This window comes from Camelus ferus, chromosome 16 (assembly GCF_009834535.1).
Source record: "Camelus ferus isolate YT-003-E chromosome 16, BCGSAC_Cfer_1.0, whole genome shotgun sequence".
Taxonomy (NCBI): Eukaryota; Metazoa; Chordata; class Mammalia; order Artiodactyla; family Camelidae; genus Camelus; species Camelus ferus.
Genome location: NC_045711.1, coordinates 51546016 through 51565196, shown reverse-complemented (window position 1 = coordinate 51565196; position 19181 = coordinate 51546016). Strand labels below are relative to the sequence as shown.

At 39.6% G+C, this 19181-nt stretch overlaps 1 protein-coding gene and 1 pseudogene across 1 annotated transcript in view; both read left to right on the top strand.

Annotated features, from left to right (window-relative positions):
• The window catches only part of CA10 (carbonic anhydrase 10), a 511272-nt gene that overhangs the window by 346443 nt on the left and 145648 nt on the right, over positions 1-19181 (top strand). The window lies entirely within an intron of this gene.
• On the top strand, positions 10362-11849 carry LOC102515178 (annotated as a pseudogene).

Sequence of the window (19181 nt, the reverse complement as noted above, 5' to 3'; positions counted from 1 at the left end):
TAACCTTTAGTACAGTTGATAGTCAAACAAACATCTGTGTGAAGAGTTATTTAGCAAAACCATTGATTAGTTTTAGCATTTCCTAATTTGTGACATCATAGAAGACAATTCTTCAGATTTCTATGCCTGAGGAGCTTGCATGCAGGTGACTGCAAAGCTATTTAAGATCATAAGTATGTAAGCTAAAAATAGGTTTCCCAGTATAACCCTTTGTTACTAAATGTAATTAGCTGATTTCTCAATAAAGGATGCACATTGGCCTTAGGTCTCCTAATGGAATTGCGATACAGATTTTGTCTATGTCGGTAACTAAGAATTTGCATTTTAAACACATACCAGGTCAAATTTAAAGGCCAAGAAGAGATCAATGAAATCTGCAAAGATTTTGTATTATTCCTGAAAAGTTTTCATAAATAATAACAAGTATAACAATTGTCGATAGAAAATTAACTTTGCCTAAAAAAGCCCATTTGTTCCTCAAGAAAAATATTAGCATAAGAAATCCTGACCCATTGTTAAGAAATAAACTGACCAAGTTTTTATGTTTTATATAGCCAAGTTTTGTGGATATGTGATATCCAACCAATTTCTTGTAGGCAATAAAAATCACACCCTTTTCAAAGATGGGTAAATTACATACCAAATCTATTCAGGTGTGATAATGCCATGGTGTTTATGAGGGTAAGCATGTTGGCGAGGGTCGAGTCTGCCAGTCAGAAAGGACTTGAACTCTTCCTGGAGCCAGGGAAGCCTTATCTGTTAATTAGATTATGCTAACAGTTTATTAATCAGCTTGTGGTATATGGATTACCAAGTAATCAGCAAACTTACACCTATGCTGGAAAGATACCTCCTAGTATATGACTAAGAATGCAGCCAGGGATGTAGTCTATGACTCTGCCTAAGGCTTCTCCCAGAGCAAGGTGGCCAAGGCCTTTGACCAACCTCACTTCCTCCACCCCCTGCCAGCTACACATCCCTCCACATTTTGAAAGCTTATGAAAATAACTGATCTATTGTGGAAGTGCCTCAATCATTTTAGATTAATAGGTTTTATTTTTTTTACAGCAGTTTCAGGTTTATGGCAGAATTGAGCAGAAAATACAGAGTTCCCACATAGCCCTCCTCACCCACACACGTATACTCCCCTACCCTCAACATTCCTCATCACTGTGGCATATTTGGTACAATCAATGAACCAACGTGGACACATTATTGTTAACCGAAGTCCATAGTTTACATTAGGATTCACTCTTTTTTTTAATATTTTTAATTGAGTTATAGTCAGTTTACAATGCTGTGTCAATTTCCAGTGTAGAGCACAATTTTTCAGTTATACATGAACATACATATATTCATTGTCACATCCTTTTTCACTGTGAGCTACCACAAGATCTTGAGCAAATATCCAGAAGGAACCCTACTTCAAAAAGACACCTGCACCCCGATGTTCAGAGCAGCACTATTTACAATAGCCAAGACATGGAAAAAGCCTAAATGTCCACCAACAGATGACTGGATAAAGAAGATATGGTATATTTATACAATGGAATACTATTCAGCCATAAAAATGACAACATAACGCCATTTGCAGCAACATGGATATTCCTGGAGAATGTCATTCTAAGTGAAGTAAGCCATAAAGAGAAAGAAAAATGCCATATAAGATCGCTCATATGTGGAATCTAAAAAAAAAAAAAAAAAAAAAAAAAAAAGAACATAAAAAAAAAAGAACATAAATACAAAACAGAAACAGATTCAGAGACATAGAATACAAACTTGTGGTTACCAGCAGGGAGAATGGTCAGAAAGGGTAGCCTGGGAGTTCAAAATTTGTAGATACTGACAGACATACATAGAATAGATAAACAAGATTATACTGTATAGCTCAATCATTTTAGATGATAATGCTTCTATCTCCTTGTGACCTCTGTAACTGTTCTCAAGAAATGAACTTATTTACAAGGCAGAAACAGACTCACAGACATGGAAAACAATCTTATGGCTATGGGGGAGGTGGGAAGGAATAAATTAGGAGTTCAAGATTTGCAGGTACTAACTACTATATACAAAATAGATAAGTTTATACTGTATAGCACAGGGAACTATATTCAATATCTTGAAGTAAACTATAATGAAAAGAATATGAAAACAAATAGATGCATGTATATGTATGACTGAACCATTATGCTATACACCAGAAATTGATACAATGTTGTAAACTGACTATACTGCAGTTTAAAAAAAAAGGAGAAGAAGAAGACCTTTATCTGATCCGAATTAAGAAGTGAATTGGCAATTCAACCACTCGCAGAAACTTCAGCTATCAGACTGTCAAGGGGAAACCACAGAGAAACATTGGAAGCAGAAATATGGACAGTGACAGACCACAAATTAAGAAAGACTGGCTGACCCTGTGTGGCAGATGTTATCATCAATGAATTTAGGTTCTTGTTCTCTTTTTTTCCTCCAGGTCCGTTACTAGATATTTGTGTTTTTGAATAGGCTTGATATTGGAAGAGATAAGTTCAGAAAGTGTAAGAATTGTTTAAAATCATTATAGATAACACTAAATTAGCATTTAGTATATGCCAGGCAACATTTTAAAATGTTTAAAAGAATTAATTTATTTATTCCTCATGATTAATATGAAGAAACCAAGATGCAGAGAAGTTTAGTAACTTGGTCAAGATCACACAGCCAGTCAGTGTCTAAGTGAAGCTTTGAACCAGACAGGCTAGCTCCTAGATCTCTATATTTAACTAGTATATGTTTCATATAAAATAAAATGTGGGAAGAAAAATCTCTTTTATTATTATTGTTTCATCTGCTTTTTATTTGCTGACAAAGGGAAAGATGCTAGAATCCTTGCAGCTTAGTAGCTTACAGCTCCATTTGTGGTGAAAAGTAAATTTAATTAGTTCACTGGTAATTATTGTCTGACTGAATTATACTTTAAAATTTAATATACCAATCACAACTTAATTAGCAAACAGAGTTGTAAAGTAACAAACTGGTGCTTAAAAATAACCATTGTGTAGATTTCTGCTTTTCCTAAAATGGGTTATTTCTTTGCTTATTCCTTCACACCATTTTCCCCCAATACCACGAAATAAACAAATAAACAAATACATGAAAAGGGGAAAAGGTAGAAGTAAACCAAAAATTTTCCATGGTTTGACATCTCCAGAAATTTTTTATTGTTAGATTAGATCATAAAGCTGGAAGAGGGATACAGAAATCAAGATTTGGGGAGAAGAGGTGGTAACAAGGACATGAGGTCTCTAACCAAGGCCTGCAATACAGGAAGACGTGGAGGGGAGAAGCAGTAGGGAAAGCTGCCCAGTTTCACCTGCTATTTTGGAGCAGAGAAGGAAGGCTCAGTGAGGGGAGGCTCAGTCCCAGGAGGATGGAGGGCAGGGCTACTTCTGCTTCAGGAAACTTGGACAGAGCTCCCTAAACTCATCAGCTTCTCAGAGCCAAACCTTAAACTCACTCTCCTGAACAGCCTTTCAGATAGACTTTCTTAGTTTCCTACCAGTCCAGAGGTTTGAGGACTATTCATTTTCTGGTACAGTTTCAAGAGATGTCAGGGAAAGTAAGGGAGAAAACTGCTTGTATTGTGACAGGCTCATTCCCCCATTCAAACTAGGAGTAGCATGTTGCTCCTCTAACCAGGAGAGTGTCTGGCAGTGTGTGGCAGGGTCCTGAGCTGAAAGGCTGAGACTTACTGTCCGCTACTCTGCACTCGGTGTCAGTGAGATAGCTGTTTCATTGTTCCTGGTGAAGGAATAGGGCAGGTAAACATGAGAAGATGCAGCAGAACCTGGAAGCAGATGTAATTTGGATACCTGAAAGTAGGCAAAAGTTGCAGAACTGTGCATAGGCTGTTAGGTATCATGTCCTAATGGGCCTGGGATAGAGGTGGTCAGGTCCTTCCTCACCTCAGCTTCCAGTGTCATCTGCATGTTAACTGAAGGTGGGGACGCTCTATGGATGCCTTAGTCATCTGCCCCTCAGACGGAATCCAGACTCAGCAACTCCTTCTCACTTTAGACTTAATCCTCAAATGCCCTTTGACTCATATAGGAAGCACTTCAGGTTTTTCAGATATCAGGTAGGAGCCCTCCCTCTAAGCAGAGCCTGTAGAGTACATTAGGCTGAGTCAAAATGCACTGGACTGAGGAGGAACAGTTTTCCCAAGTGGAAAGCATCTTTCTTCTACAATGCCAGGGGTTGATTGTGCTAGGGATTTGTGAGGACCCCATGAGCTAAAATATGTAAAGCCCTTTTGAACAGTGCATGGCACCAAGTGAATATATAAGAGATCATAATTGTTATTACTTCCCTTGGCAAATGAGAAAAAGCCTCAAGGAGATTAAATAAGTTGCCCTACTGACGTGTGACAAAAAAACAGAACCAGGATTGAGACCAGGTGTGACTGATTCCAAATCTTCCCCTTCTAGAATGTTGTCCACCTGAGGGAAACTAATGAGAAGCATATTAGCAGACCTTCCAGTCCTGCCATTGTTGCAGAAAAATCTGTTACAGCTCAGCGTTATAGCTCAGTGTTACAGCTCATTTGTGACAGCAACCTGAATCTGGGCGAGAGACCAAGCAGCACTCAGAGAGTTGAAGAACTCAGGTTTATTCCGCCACCAGGGCCAGAGGAGTTAACACTCCAACCCCTGGACCCCGTCTGTACGGTTACACAGGCCTTTATAGGCTGCCAGTTTTACACTTTGCAACATCATATGCAAATAAAGTATAACAGAAGTTGACCAACCAGGAACAAGCTTTGTAGAAATAGACCAATCAGGAGTAACAGAAATAACCAATCAGGAGTGAGCTCCATGCAAATGAAGTACTACAAATGGACCAATTTGAAGTTAGGGAAGTGGACCAATCAGAAGTGAGAGTAATAACCAATCAGGAGTGAAGGAAATAACCAATCAGAAGTGAGCTCAGGGAACCAATAGCATTTTAGGGGCAAGTAAGCTGGTTCAGAGGCAAAAAGTGAGATAGAACCTCTGGGCCAGGGAACTGGATGATGCCAGCTCAAGAGTAGTGGCCCTGCTTGGGGGCCCTGCCAGTCTTTTTATTGGGCTTCCCGCCTCCTGGTAAGACCAGCCCTACACCCAAGCCCTGATAAAAGCATAGATAGGCATGGGCTGTAATAGTGCATTTTTCCAGTTGAAGTTCCAAAGCAGCTTCTGAATCCTTCTCAACATGTCATGCCAAGCAGCCACTTCCCATCATTTAGAATCCTGATGAAAAATGAAGCTATTTGCCATCTCTGAGTTGTGGTGCCCAACTATTAGGCATGCAGACCCTGTGGACCACACCTCGTAATTCTTCCCTGAATCTTCATCGATTGTGGTCTTCTGGGCTTGTTCTCTGAGCAGTGTCTCCAGTAGGGCTGAAATTAAGATTTCAGAATGACAGTCTCACAAGTTTTAAGTACAAGTACTGTTATGAGAATTATACATCTCCAACACCATGATCAAAGCTTCCTGGTGTCACTGAGTTAGATACCTTTCATAAAACTTGGGTTGTCTGTCACTAGAATGCCTTCTTCCTATCTTACTGTAATTTTTGTGAAGTTATACCCTAAATCTGGAGTCATTCAGAACAAAATGCCAAACTCAGGAGAACTATCATAATGTACACATGGTATCCATAATGCTTCTAACTGTTCTGTCTAGATTTTGTTTCTGAGAGAGATTGCTTCTCAGTACTACTTTTTCTTAATTGTTTTTCCCCACAAGAACATTCTGTTGTTCCTACAAGATTTCTATATAACAAACATAGAACTGAAGAGCTTGGTTTTTTCTTTTTCTTTTTTTTTTTTTTAACTCTCCTGCATGAAAATTAGAAAATACACTCATGCTGTTAAGAAAGTGCAGAAAAGCCTGACTATGATGAAGCTATTCTCCTATCTGTCCTGAATGAGACTGGTAAATTGCAAGAAGGAGAAAAGAATTCTTCCCAGTTCCCAAGAGGAACTGCAGATTTACTGACAATCGAAAGATGGATGGGTAGTGCTTTTTATTCATTCCATTGTCAGTCAGTCAACAGCTCTGACTGCGCATTACCCAAACAACTGAACAGGTGTGTGGTTTTTCACTCTCTACTCAGTGGAAGCTGCCACTGGGGGCCAGATGTCTCTTGTTACAACAAAGCACTCTCCTTCTATATCTCAGTCACATCCCATCATGGGGGAGAGAAAAGATGCCTGAAGGACTTCGAAGGCAGAAATTACCTCCAGTCCCTGAGGGAAAGGTAGGCTTATTCCGTGCCCAGGCAAGGAGACAAGCAATACTCTTGTCCAGGCAGTCCAGGGACTCCTAGAACAGAGGGAACGGCAGGGTGGATTGGACCTGCAAGGGTAGGTACGACCTCATCTGGTCATGACTGCTGAAGTTGATGGAGACTGGGAGTCAAGAACAGATACCCAAAAACCATTAATCTAGGAAAGGTGTGTGAGCATAAAATTTGAATCTAGAAGAAAGATCTGTCTTTTTGTTGAATATAGTTTCAGATGCTACTAACATTTCTTCAATGTGTACCATATTTCATTGAATTTCATTCGTTCTAAAACACATATTTTTCCACAATTTAACATCTTTGAAATTAAAATACAACTTATAATTGATTATCTGTCATAGTTTACTGGGCAGCAGTTTTTCTTTCTTGGTGATACATAAAATAGCAGTGCATCTTACAATCTACAGCATAACAGATTTCATGAAGTATGGTTAACATTGCTAAGTACTATGCTGGGTACCTTCATAGAAGTTATGTCATTTAGTTCATTTTTTTCTGGTAGAAGCTCTACTGAGATACCATACAACTTTCTCAATTAGAGTGTACAATTCAATGTTTTTTTGTATATTCACAGAGTTGTACTACATCACCACAACAATTTAGAACATTTTTATCATCCTATGAAGAAATCCTATACCCATTAGATGTCACTTCCATTTCATCCAGCCCATCCAGCTCTAGGCAACAACAAATCTGCTTTTGAGCCCTATAAATTTGCCTATTTGGGACATTTCTTATGAATGGAATTATATTATACGTGGTCCTTTGTGTTCTACTTCTTCATTTAGTGTGATATTTTCAAGGCTCACCCATGTTGTAGCATGTATACTAATTAATTATTTTTCATGGACAAGTTATTCCATTGTATGAGTAGACTACATTTTATTTATCCATTCATCAATTGATGGACATTTGGATTATTTCCATCCTTTGGCTCTTATGAATAATGATGCTATGAACATTTGTGTACAAGTTCTTGGCTGGACATATGTTTTTATTTCTCTTGGGCATATACCTAGAAGTGGAATTGCTAGGTCAAATGGTAATTTTATGTTTAACTTTTTGAGAAACTACCAGACTGTTTCCCAAAGTGACTGCACCAGTTTGCATTCCTACAGTGTATGAGGGTTCTAATTTCTCCATATCCTTGCTAACACTTGTAATTATCTGAAATTTTAGTGCTAGCCACCACAAGTAGGTGTGAAGTAACATCTCACTGAGGTTTTGATTTGCGTTTCCCTAGTAGCTAATAATGTTAAGCATCTTTTCATCATGCTTACTGGACATTTGTATATCTTCTTTGAAGAACATTCATTTCTTGGGACAAACTGTTATCAAGTCTTCACTATATTCTAGGTATGTGGGAGACATTGCATTGAAAGCACCAATTCTTCACCCCTCTCTGTATCCATACCCTTTGCAAACTAATTTGGTACTCAGTAATATCGATTTGGTAGTACCTTCTCATTTGAACTCAGAACTTAGCCACATGTCTTGCTTTGTCCAGTGAGATGTTAGGAGATCACACCCAAGCTAGCCTGCTGAAGGATGAGATATGTGGTGAAGGGCTGAGTTTCTTCATCATCCCAACCAGGACTCTTCTTGATCAGCCAATAGCCAGGCAATCCCCAGATAAATAAGTGAACCCAGCAAATTTGTCAGAGCTATCTAAAGACTTGCAGCTAACCACAGACACATAAACAAATTCAGCTCAGATCACCTGAACCCCTAAGACTCATGAGCTAAATAAATGTTTATTGTTATCTTCTACTGAGAGGTTGTGATTGTTTTGCAGCGTTATTATGGGACCAGAAATAATGCAAGACAGTATCTTAAGTACAGAGGATAGAAAAATGAAAGACAGAATTCCTGCCTTCAGGAGACGTTATTGAATTAGGTAAGGCAGAAAAATGCCAGACAGTAATAATATGGTTCAATCTGTGCCATGAAAGATATTTGGACACTCATTTGACCAGGTAGCCATCACCGCCCATTTTGTAGAAGTTTTGGGAGCTGAGTGACAAAGCCTCCTAACTATTCCCATCAATTTCTCCACTTTGTGCATTTGACTGGCTCCCTTGATGTTCAGTGCAGTGTATCCTGTACCTACATCATGTTCTTCCTGGAGCCATTCAAAATATTTGGCAATGTGCAGAGTTGGCATAAAATTTTAATTGTGAATCTTGGCCACTTAAATTATTGTACTAGCATAACTCTAATTAAAAGTTACTGTTTCATATTCCTCCCAAGTTCTGACCTGATGAAAGGTCTATTATCCTTTCAAGTCTGTCTTAAGCCTTTCTGACTTCTGTTGCCTTTTCCTGAGGCATTTTGGTTTGGCCAAAATACTTTTGTTTCACATTAGTGACAATGCAACTTTAAGCCAACATTTTTTTTTTTTCTTAAGCTGCATTAGCTTTTATGATCATGTCTTCTATGTTGACACTTTATCAAACATTTTCACTATGCTTAGCACAGCTAGATGTGCCAAAAACCAGTCTGTTAAGCTGGCTCTCTAAAATAGACTTTTCTCTCTCTCTTTCTCTCTCTTTTTTAAGTTCTAAGCCATCTCCTTCAAAACATTAGGCAAACAACTTATCATGGATATTATAAACCAGAAGTTTTAGCCACTTTAGGTATATAGATAGATGCCTTTGAGCATCTGATGAAAGCTATAATCCCCTTCTTAAAAACAAGCAAAAATACTGTTGTATACACACATTTTCAGAGGCTAATCTCTAAAGCCTCAGGGTCCCTCTAAAGCCTTTCAGTTCCTGGCCTAAGAGACTCATGTTGTAAAGAGAATTTTAGCTTCCAAAGGGAGGTCAGGTTAAATTAAACATTTTTTGATCATTGAATATAGCTACCTAGCCAAGTGAGCCAAGTGTGCATATATTGCGTTGTAAACATGAGAAAAATAGGAAGAAAGGTTTGGCCATTAATAAAGGACAGGGCAGCATACATTGTTGGAAGGAGAACAAAACACAAGGAGTCCCTGATTTGCTTCTAGGCCCATCTCTGTCAAGGCTTTGCCACTTCCCAAGGCCATTGCATCCTCTTCGGTAAGAATTATAGTTTAATTAGATCCCGTTTGTTTATTTTTGCTTTTATTTCTATTGCCTTTTTAGGCTGTCCTAGAAAAACATTTATATCAGAGAACATTTTGCCTATGTTCCCTTCTAAGAGGTTTATGGTGTCTTGTTTTATGTTTAATCCTTTAAGACATTTTGAGTTTATTTTTGTGTGTGGTGTCAGGGAGTGTTCAAACTTCATTGATTGGCATGCACCTGTCCAGCTTTCCCAACACCACCTGTTGAAGAGACAGTCTTTTCTCCATTGTGTATTCTTGCCTCCTTTGTCAAAGATTAATTAACCATAGGTGTGTGGGTTTACTTCTGGGCTCTCTATTCTGTTCCACTGATCCATGTCTGTTTTTGTGCCAATACCATGCTGTTTTGATTTCTGTAGCTTTGTAGTGTTGTCTGAAATCTGGAAGGATTATTCCTCCAGATTCATTCTTTTTCTTCAGTATTGCTTTGACAATTCTGAGTCCTTTGTGATTCAATATAAATTTTGGGATTATTTGTTCTAGGTCCGTGAAAAATGCCCTAGGTAATTTGATAGGGATCACATTAAATCTCTAGATTGCTTTGGGTAGTATGACTATTTTTAACAATATATGTGCACCCAACATTCATAGCAGCACTATTTACAATAGCCAAGACATGGAAGCAATCTAAATGTTCATCAACATCAACAGATGACTGGATAAACAAGTTGTGGTATACACACACACACATACATATACATACAATGGACTACCACTCAGCCATAAAAAGAATAAAGTGATGCTATTTACAGCAACATGGATGAACCTAGAGATTGTCATACTAAGCAAAGCATGCCAGAAAAGTAAAGAAAAATACCATATGATATCATTTATATGTGGAATCTTAAAAGAGGACACGAATGAACTTATTTATAAAACAGGGACAGACTCACAGACGTAGAACATGAACTAATGGTTACCTAATGGTTACCTAATGGTTACCAGGGGGTAAAGGGAGTGCAAAGGGTTTATTAAAATTTGCAGATACTGCCCTTCGGCTGCCGCACAGACACCTCTGCAGCCACCGCCGGCCACGGGGCCAAGGCAGGCGCCGGCTGGGCCCAGCCCCTTCTCCGCCCGCCCCCTTCTCTGCGCCCAGCCCTGCGCCAACGCCGGCCGAGTGCTGTCAGCTCCCTCGGCGGCGGCAGACCGAGCCTCGGTGCATGCTGAGCTCCTGCGGCCGCTGGCTGCTGCACGTCCTAGGCCTTAGCTTCCAGCTGCTGTCGCACCGGCCACTTTTTCTCTGCCCGCACCGCCTCATGAGGCCGCAGGTCGTATCGTCCTCGGCAATCCCAGCCCCGGCAAGGGGACCCGGTGCGCCCACATCCTTGAGAAATATGGCTACACACAACTTTCTGCAGGAGAACGTCTTCGTGATGAAAGGAAGAACCCGGATTCATAGTATGGCGAACTCATTGAAAAGTACATTAAAGATGGAAAGATTGTGCCAGTTGAGATAACCATCAGTTTGCTAAGGAAGGAAATGGCTCAGACAACAGCAGCCAATGCTCAGAAGAATAAATTCTTGATTGATTTCCAAGAACTCAAGACAACCTTCAAGGTTGGAACAAGACCGTGGATGGGAAGGCTGATGTATCTTTTGTTTTGTTTCTTGACTGTAAAGATAATGAGATCAGTATTGACCGATGTCTTGAGAGAGGAGAGAGTAGTGGTAGGAGTGACGACAACAGAGAGAGCTTGGAAAAGCGAATTCAAGCCTATCTTCAGTCAACAAAGCCAATTATTGACTTACATGAAGAAATGGGGAAAGTCAAGAAAATAGATGCTTCTAAATCTGCTGATGAAGTTTTTGATGAAGTTGTGAAGATTTTTGACAAGGCTAATTCTAAACCTGAAAGTATCCTTGAAATCATGCTTGAATCTTTCTTTGATAGCTGCTATCACAACCCCCTTTTTAAGACAATTTTAATCTTTCATAATTACATCTCAATTAGTGGCTGGAAAGTACATAGTAAGACAAATTAAATTTTTTATCTTCAGTTGTTTTTTTTTTTTTTTTTTTTCTTTTTGTTGCTGGAGTAGACAGTGAATTCGGTTCTAATTTCACCTTAGCTATGGTGCTCACAAAACGAAGAAGGGTATTATCTGGTTCTTTGTGTTTATTCAAAATGAATATCCCTCTTATGGTTTGTGCCTTCTGTAAGCAAAACTTTTTAGTATACCCTTTCAATAATTACAACGTTTGGATTAGGGATTCCCCATGTCTTCTTTCTCTTGGAGGTTTTAAATTTCCAGCCTGTTAAGTGAATTTGTGGACCAAATTCCAAAGGAACTTTTTGTGTAGTTAGTTCTTGCGCAGTGTGTTTGGTAAACAGACTCATAAAGTGAATTCCTAGAAGTGTTTCACTATTTATCAAATAACTGACCGTTTCCTATAGAAAAGGAAGACAGCTTAGGCTTTGTTTCACTACAACTTGTGCGAAGTTGTGTGACAGGACAGAGTCTTTGTTTCCAGGGATTGGGGTGGGGGCCTGGGGATTCAGACCCTGGCAGAATTGTCAGCTTTATTCTGACATAAATCTGAGGGTGTGAGGGGCAAGGCTCACATCTAAGGACATGGTCCTTATGCTCTATTATATAGTGTTATTAATGATTAAACTGTTCTTAATGAAATTCCTAGCAGTGGAACCTTGAAATGCATGTATTTAGGATTATGGTAAAATGAGTCAGTTAGCGATTTAGTAATACTTCAAAGTTGTTTTGTTTGTTTTCTAGACTAAGCATAGGGTTAGTATAAAGCAGAAAAAAATCTAATGGTTAAATTTCCCATTTGAATTTTATTTTCTTGAATACTTAAAAATCATTGCACTTTGGTCAGAAAAAATAATAAATTTATCTTATAAATGTTTTTTAAAAAAAGATTTGCAGATACTAAGTACTATATATAAAATAAACAACAAGGTCCTACTGTATAGCACAGGGAACTATATTCAATATCTTGTAGTAACCTATATAAAAAAAGAATATGAAAGGGAATATATGTGTGTACGTGTATGACTGAAACATTATGCTATACTCCAGAAATTAACACAACATTTTAAGTCGACTATACTTCAATTAAAAAAAAATTATAGTGGTGGAAGGAGGGTATTTGGACTGCAAGCAGTGGCTTCCAAATTCCAATCTATGGATGCATGCTGGGCTGGCTACATCCAAATCATTTGGAAAGCTTGTTCAAATAGTTTTGTTTTGTGTTGATTTGGTTTGGTTTTGGGTTTTATTTTGCTCTGCCTCTAGATATTTTGATTCACTAGGTCAGGAGGCGGGGCCCAGGAATCTGTGATTTCTAAAAGCTCCCTAGGTGGTTAGTATGGCCAGTAGGTATGATTAAGTGTAGGTGCCACTAGATTAAATGACCCTTGGGTCACCTCTAGCACCACAACTGCATGAGTCGGTAATCGTGTGTGTGTGTGTGTGTGTGTGTGTGTGTGTTATGAATTAGGACAGGGTAGAATTTGCAGCTTGAGCCTGGGGAGTCCACAGAAACATCATAACTTCACACAGTGTAGACAAATGCACAACCATTTTCATGATGTCTGCCCTCATTAGCTATTCCATGCCCAAATTGGCGGTGTCAGCCACCAACAGCTGGGACTGTCTGTGACGGGCCTGCCTGTCCCCTCAATGCTGGGGCTGTGCAGAGGCTCTCTGGGTCCATCTTCCACCTGATGGGCAGCTGTTCTGGCAGACACAGCTGGCAGATTGTCTGTGGGTAGAAACCTTATTGTACCTGGGATGCTTCTGGGGAAAAGAATTAAAACAATGTCTTTAAAGGTGAGGATAATGACTGAATAATTGTTAGCAAGGTCACCATCCTCATCTTTAAAGACACTTATTCTATGTTTTATGGAAAAAAGTGTCAATGTCCCTGACAGCTGTGGGAGTTGGCTCTGCAGTGACCTTCCCAGGCCTTGGTGGCATTAGGGAAAGCAGCAGTGCACTTGGCATGGATGCTAGAGGACTTGGCAACAAACAGAACTTTGGGGAGTTGGAGAGGAAGGGGACAGAATGACAGATGCTACACTGTAATTAGGAGATGGCTTCCCTGATTTGAAGTGCTCCTGGCAACCCAGCTATAGGTAGTGAAAAAGCCCAGAGCAGCACAGTTTTATGATGATTGTGAGTTGAGCTTTAATCTCAAGCTAGAGTTGTCTGGATTTCATGAATTTTACTTGAATTACCCAGGAAAGTTTAAAGCAGAGGGTAGCAGTCCTCAGCTAATCTGTTGACTTAATCTCCTTCCTAGCTCCTTTACTCCAAAGAATACAACAGGTTTCTCTGCTGGGGGTCCAAGCATGTCCCCAGACATGGCCCTTGAACCTACAGTTCCTGGGAGTGGCAGGAGCATGTTGGTCCTCTTTGAAGACTGGAGATCCGTAGACTCTGCATACTGAAGTAAAAATGGTATTGGGCCTGTAACAGAGGAGGTGAGCTAGACCCATTTTCATTCTAGGCCTCAGTGCCCTCCTCTGAAAAAGAACAGAACTGGAACAAGATGTCTGTGAGGTGCCCTTCATCTGTAACATCCAACTCCGTGTTAGTGGTCCAGGGACGGCCCTAGGAAGGAAGGTCAAGGACCAGGTTGTCAGTGATGGCAGGAAGAACCTGGATGAAAAATAGCATCTTTGGGCTCCAGTCCCACTGCTGCCATTACTAGAAACCTCTGTTCCTTTCCAAACTGCAGTTTCTCATTCCATAAAGTAAACTAAAACATCTAGATAAATTGCTCTGACTTCTAAGACTTTACCAAAAAAAAAAAAAAAAAAAAAAAAAACTTTTATTTTGAGAGCAATTTCAGGCTCACAGCAAAATTGAGAGGAAGATACAGAATTTCACATGTACCTTCTGCCCCTGCAAATACATAGCCTTATCACTGTTCCCACCAGAGTGGTATATTTGTTACAATTGATGAACTTATATTAACACATCATTATTACCCAAATCCATAGTTTACATTAAGTAGGGTTCATTCTTTGTGTCGTACATTCTGTGAGTTTGGACAGATGCATAGTGACATGTATCTGTCACTGTAATATCATAAAGTATTTTCACTACCCTATACATCCTCTGTGCTCTGCCTATGCGTCTCTCTCCTCTCCAGGCCACCCCTGGCAACCATGATCCCATTATTGTCTCCATAATTTTGCCTTTTTCAGACTCTCAAATAGTTGTAATCATACAGAATGTAGCCTTTTCAGATTGTTTTCTTTCTTGCAACTTCCTTATCCTATGATTTTCTTGTGCTTTGAATTCTCCCCCATTTCCACCTACCCTCCAAATCCATTTTTGAAAAGTAGGGGGTATTGTACACATTCAGAAGCGTTAGCATACGTGCTCACCTTTCTTTCTTACAACTGCCCAGCACAGTGCTGCCCTATGACCACCGCAAGTTGGGTAAAGGCCTTGAAGAGGTCACTTTGTACCTCCCTGGGGTCAGCCCTGAGCTCTGTCAGCACTGGTCCAATCCAGGAGCGACTATTTTTAGTTAGAGCACTCAGTTTCTTTACCTCCTGAAGGAAGCTGATTCCAAGAAACAGACCTACATCCAAAGGCACCTTTATGAGATGAGTGTAAAGCAAAACCTCAGTCATCGGCAAATCTCACAGCAGCTATGTTACTTGAATCTTCTGGTTGACTTTTCAATGGCTAAAAGTCTTGCCAAAATGTGTAATTCCATGTTCTCTTTTGCTAAGTGGAAAAAATCACTGAAAACAAAATCTTCATTAGATGGTTGTGGCTGCCCCAGGGCCTTGTCACATCATTCTAAATATTGGCTCTCATTGTTCCATCTTATGAATAAGATGATACCAGACAGAGCTCTGAATATGGATCAAACCCAGGAAAGTCCTCTGGAAGCTCATTTTTAGAAGTGTGGGAAAGGAGTTGCTGTATGCCCGACTCCCGGCTGGGTGCCCTGCGTCCACTGTGTCATCTCACCCACTCAGTTAAGCCTTGCACTGGCCTTTTACAGGAGATGAAACTGAGCAGCAGAAAAGTTAAAGCTTCTGGAAAGTCTGGCTCCGAATCCAGGCCCTTTCCAGATGCCATCCCACCTGATATGTCCTTTGTGGACATATTCTTTGTGGTTTGTCTCATTCTCCCAAAGCAGAACTAGCAGCCTGGTTCTGATAAACTGAGAGTCCTGGGTAATTCTTCTCTAGTTAACTGCAATTTCACTCCAAACCCTACTTAAAGTGAGCATTTTTAGATATTTTTTAAAATTTTCAAGTATCTTGCCTTATATTTGTGGAAATATCCTTGATTTTACTGTAATCAATTCATTTCCTGGGTTGCACTCTCTACTTTTTTCTTTCCCTACATTCCTCCCCTACTTTTCACTCTATTATAAATGTCTTATAATATGTTATAAATTCCTTATATTGAAACTCTGACTATCTCTATTTCAGAGTTTGCACAAAGGTCCTAAATCAATATTTGTTGGAAGATTGGGGAAATTTATAACACTGTACATTACATTTAGCATATATATTATACATGATACTTGCTTGGTTTTATTTGTTGGTATCAATTTTTAAAGATCATACAATTGAATTTAAATTGTATATAAAAAAGAGCCCTGCCTTAGTAAGAGAGGCTTAGAGCCCAATACATAGAAATTAAATTAAAATTAATACTATAACATAATGGATGACACTTGCTGACCCAGGGGTAAATGACCTGGTCTCTACCGCCACCTCTACCACCAATTAGCTATATGAACTTGAGCCAAGCATGTAGCCTTTCTGACCTCAGTTTTCTGCTGTTGAAACAGAGACGGTCCATCCAGCAGCTGGTCTTCTAGCTCTTCCACGGTGTCTACACGAGCCAGTGCCCAGGCAGCATAATGCCATTTACACATTCATCTTGGTTAACAGTGGAACCAGAAAAAAACTAAAAATATCCCTTTCCCTTTTGTGATACTCAAGAAATTCAAGGTGACTGGTGTAATTAACTTCTCTCCTTGGGCCTTGCAAGACCTGGCAAAAACCCTGGCAGAAAAGCAGTTGTTTTAGTTTGCAAATACCTGTACTGCCTAGTTCAATTCAGCTCTCTCCCAAACAACTACCCAGCAGCTGTTGACTTTGCAGAGGTGGGTCCCACAGTCACTGTTTACAGTTTGATGCATTGTGTTCAAAGAGAAAAGGACTCTGAAAAGCGAATTCCCATCAGATTGCATCAGCCATCCAGAACCTGGCATTCCAGGGCAGATGGAGGCCCAGCAGGTAGATAAATGGTAACCCTACCCTGAATGAACACTTGACAAAGAAAGGTCGGAAATGAGGTGGTAAGGAAAGAAAGTACAAGGAACACCAAACATCTGTCTAAAAGATGCAAGGAGGAAAGAAATTGTCCTTCCTCCACAGATACCATGTGGGTCTGTGTACCAATTTACCAATCAGCAGCTGTTTGGCGTTTCCACTGTCCTTTGTACAAGGGACAAGTTTATTACCAAGCTACAACAAATTTTTCTAGCCCAACCTCTAGTCAAAAACTGTTTTTTTTTTAAACACTTTTTATTGAGTTATAGTCATTTTACAATGTTGCATCAAATTCCAGTGTAGAGCACATTTTTTAGTTATACATGAACATACATATATTCATTGTCACGGTTTTTTTTCTCTGTGAGCTATCACAAGATCTTGTATATATTTCCCTGTGCTATACAATATAATCTTGTTTATCTATTTTCTTTATGTCTTAGCCAATAGTTTTAACACAGGGCAAAACCTGATTTCTGTGGGGTACCTGGCCTCCCAGGGAATATGGTTATAAATCTGCACCAAATTTAAGATTATCCACAATATGGCTTCAATTATGGTTCAGTTTTGGTACATTCTGTAGTCTTTCCTCATTTTTCAACCAGCAGTGTCTTCTAGACCTTAATATATGTTTTTTGCATGTGACTAACCAAGGGGGGCAGGCAAGTAATCTTAGACCCACTATCATCACATGAAAGTGCAAACACATAGTTTCCATAAGAAGCATCTTGGTTTTTGCTTCTCTGAATATTTCCCCAAAATGGCCACTGATCCAAAGGAATTTGTCAGAAGATCTGGACTGCATAAGATGTTCATGGCCCAGAATTCTCTCTGCCCTCCTCTCTACCCCAAGTTTACTTTAAACCATAAAGTATCATTTCCTATTCCTTAACTCAGGTGGACTCAGATGTAAGGCATGATGTGTCCTCAGTAACATGGACCGTGGAGAAAGGTCGGCAGATGGAGCAGCATAAGATAGGAATAAAGTTCTCTCCATGGACCTCACTAAGAACAACAAAACTCTTGGAAGAAAAGTATTTTCTTGAAGGTCTGCTTTCTCTCTGTTGCTTTTTCCATTAACTATGGGCGACTTCAGGCAAGGTGCTGGAACCACTGAATCTCTGCTTCCTCCCTACAAAGCAGTGTTGATAACACATACAGTATAGTGTTGTTTGAGTATTAAAATCAATGAAGTAGTTGAGATTATGTTTAAGCTACAAATAGCCGCATAAACATAGGATATTTTTATTGCTGTAACAGTAGCATTTGGGCAAGATATTGATCATCCCTAAAGTTCACTCACATATGATTTATGGCTCCTATCTGCATAATACAGCCCAGACTCTCCATCGGATCTGTTTGTTCTGATGCTCATTTTCCTATTTTTTTTTCCTCTTTTCCAGATGCATAGAAACATAATTAATAGCTACCAGTCAATTTGCTTTTGATTTAAACATAATGAACACAATGCTGTGATGATGGCTTTGCACATATCCAGCAACTGAGGCTGAGCTGCTACACTGAGCTTCATTCAGTAATTCAGTCTTTGCTTCCTATTTAGATGAATTGGCTTCTCGTAATGTAGTTACTCTGACAAACATATGCTGCCACCCATCTTCCATTGCTCAAGCACTTTGAAGCTGTTAAATGAGATTTGATTATGTTTAGCCATGATCGCATACCCTCTATCTGTTACTGGGTTTATCAGGTCGCAGTTCAACAGTTACTAAGTCTCCCTTATGTGCAAAGCATTAGGAGGGAGCTGGCAAAGTAGAAGAACAGACTTCCAACCAACCACACAGAACAGGGCTCTATTTCTAGCCTCACTGTTTTCAGTCCTTGTTACTTGGAGCAAGTTGCTTAACCTCCCTGGGCTTGTTTTCTCTTTGGTAACATTGGAGAAATAATCTCTCTCAGGTGAGAACTACCCATAATATCTATAAAAGCATCTGGGATAATACTTAAAATAGGAATAGGTACAATGGAGTACTCTTCCACTTACTTACCTTTCCATTTCTCTCCCGTACACACCATGCATGATGTTTCTCTGTGTAGAGATGAATACGTGTTTTCAAAAATTTACCATCTAGCGGAAGAGAGAGAAATATGAGCAAGTAATTTCCACGCAAAGCAGAACTAAATACGTTCTAAAATAGAGGCTCAAACGAAGTTCCATAGCATCACAGAGGATGTGCATTAATATCCCAAATGGAAAGGCTGAAGTGTCTTCAAAGGCTAGCAGGAACCCAATCAGTGGAAAAGAGAGAAAATTCACATAGGTGGTTAACCCAGAAGAGCTGATTCTGCCATAGTGCCATGAAGAATTCATTTGGGTCTGGTCTTCTGAGTCGGTGACACCACGGTGATGAAAATTCTCAGACATAGGACTCCCATCTCCTTATGGGCCATGGATTTAGGTTCTTGATCACAGACAGTTCCCTGAACGTGAGCCAGAAAGAGTGGGA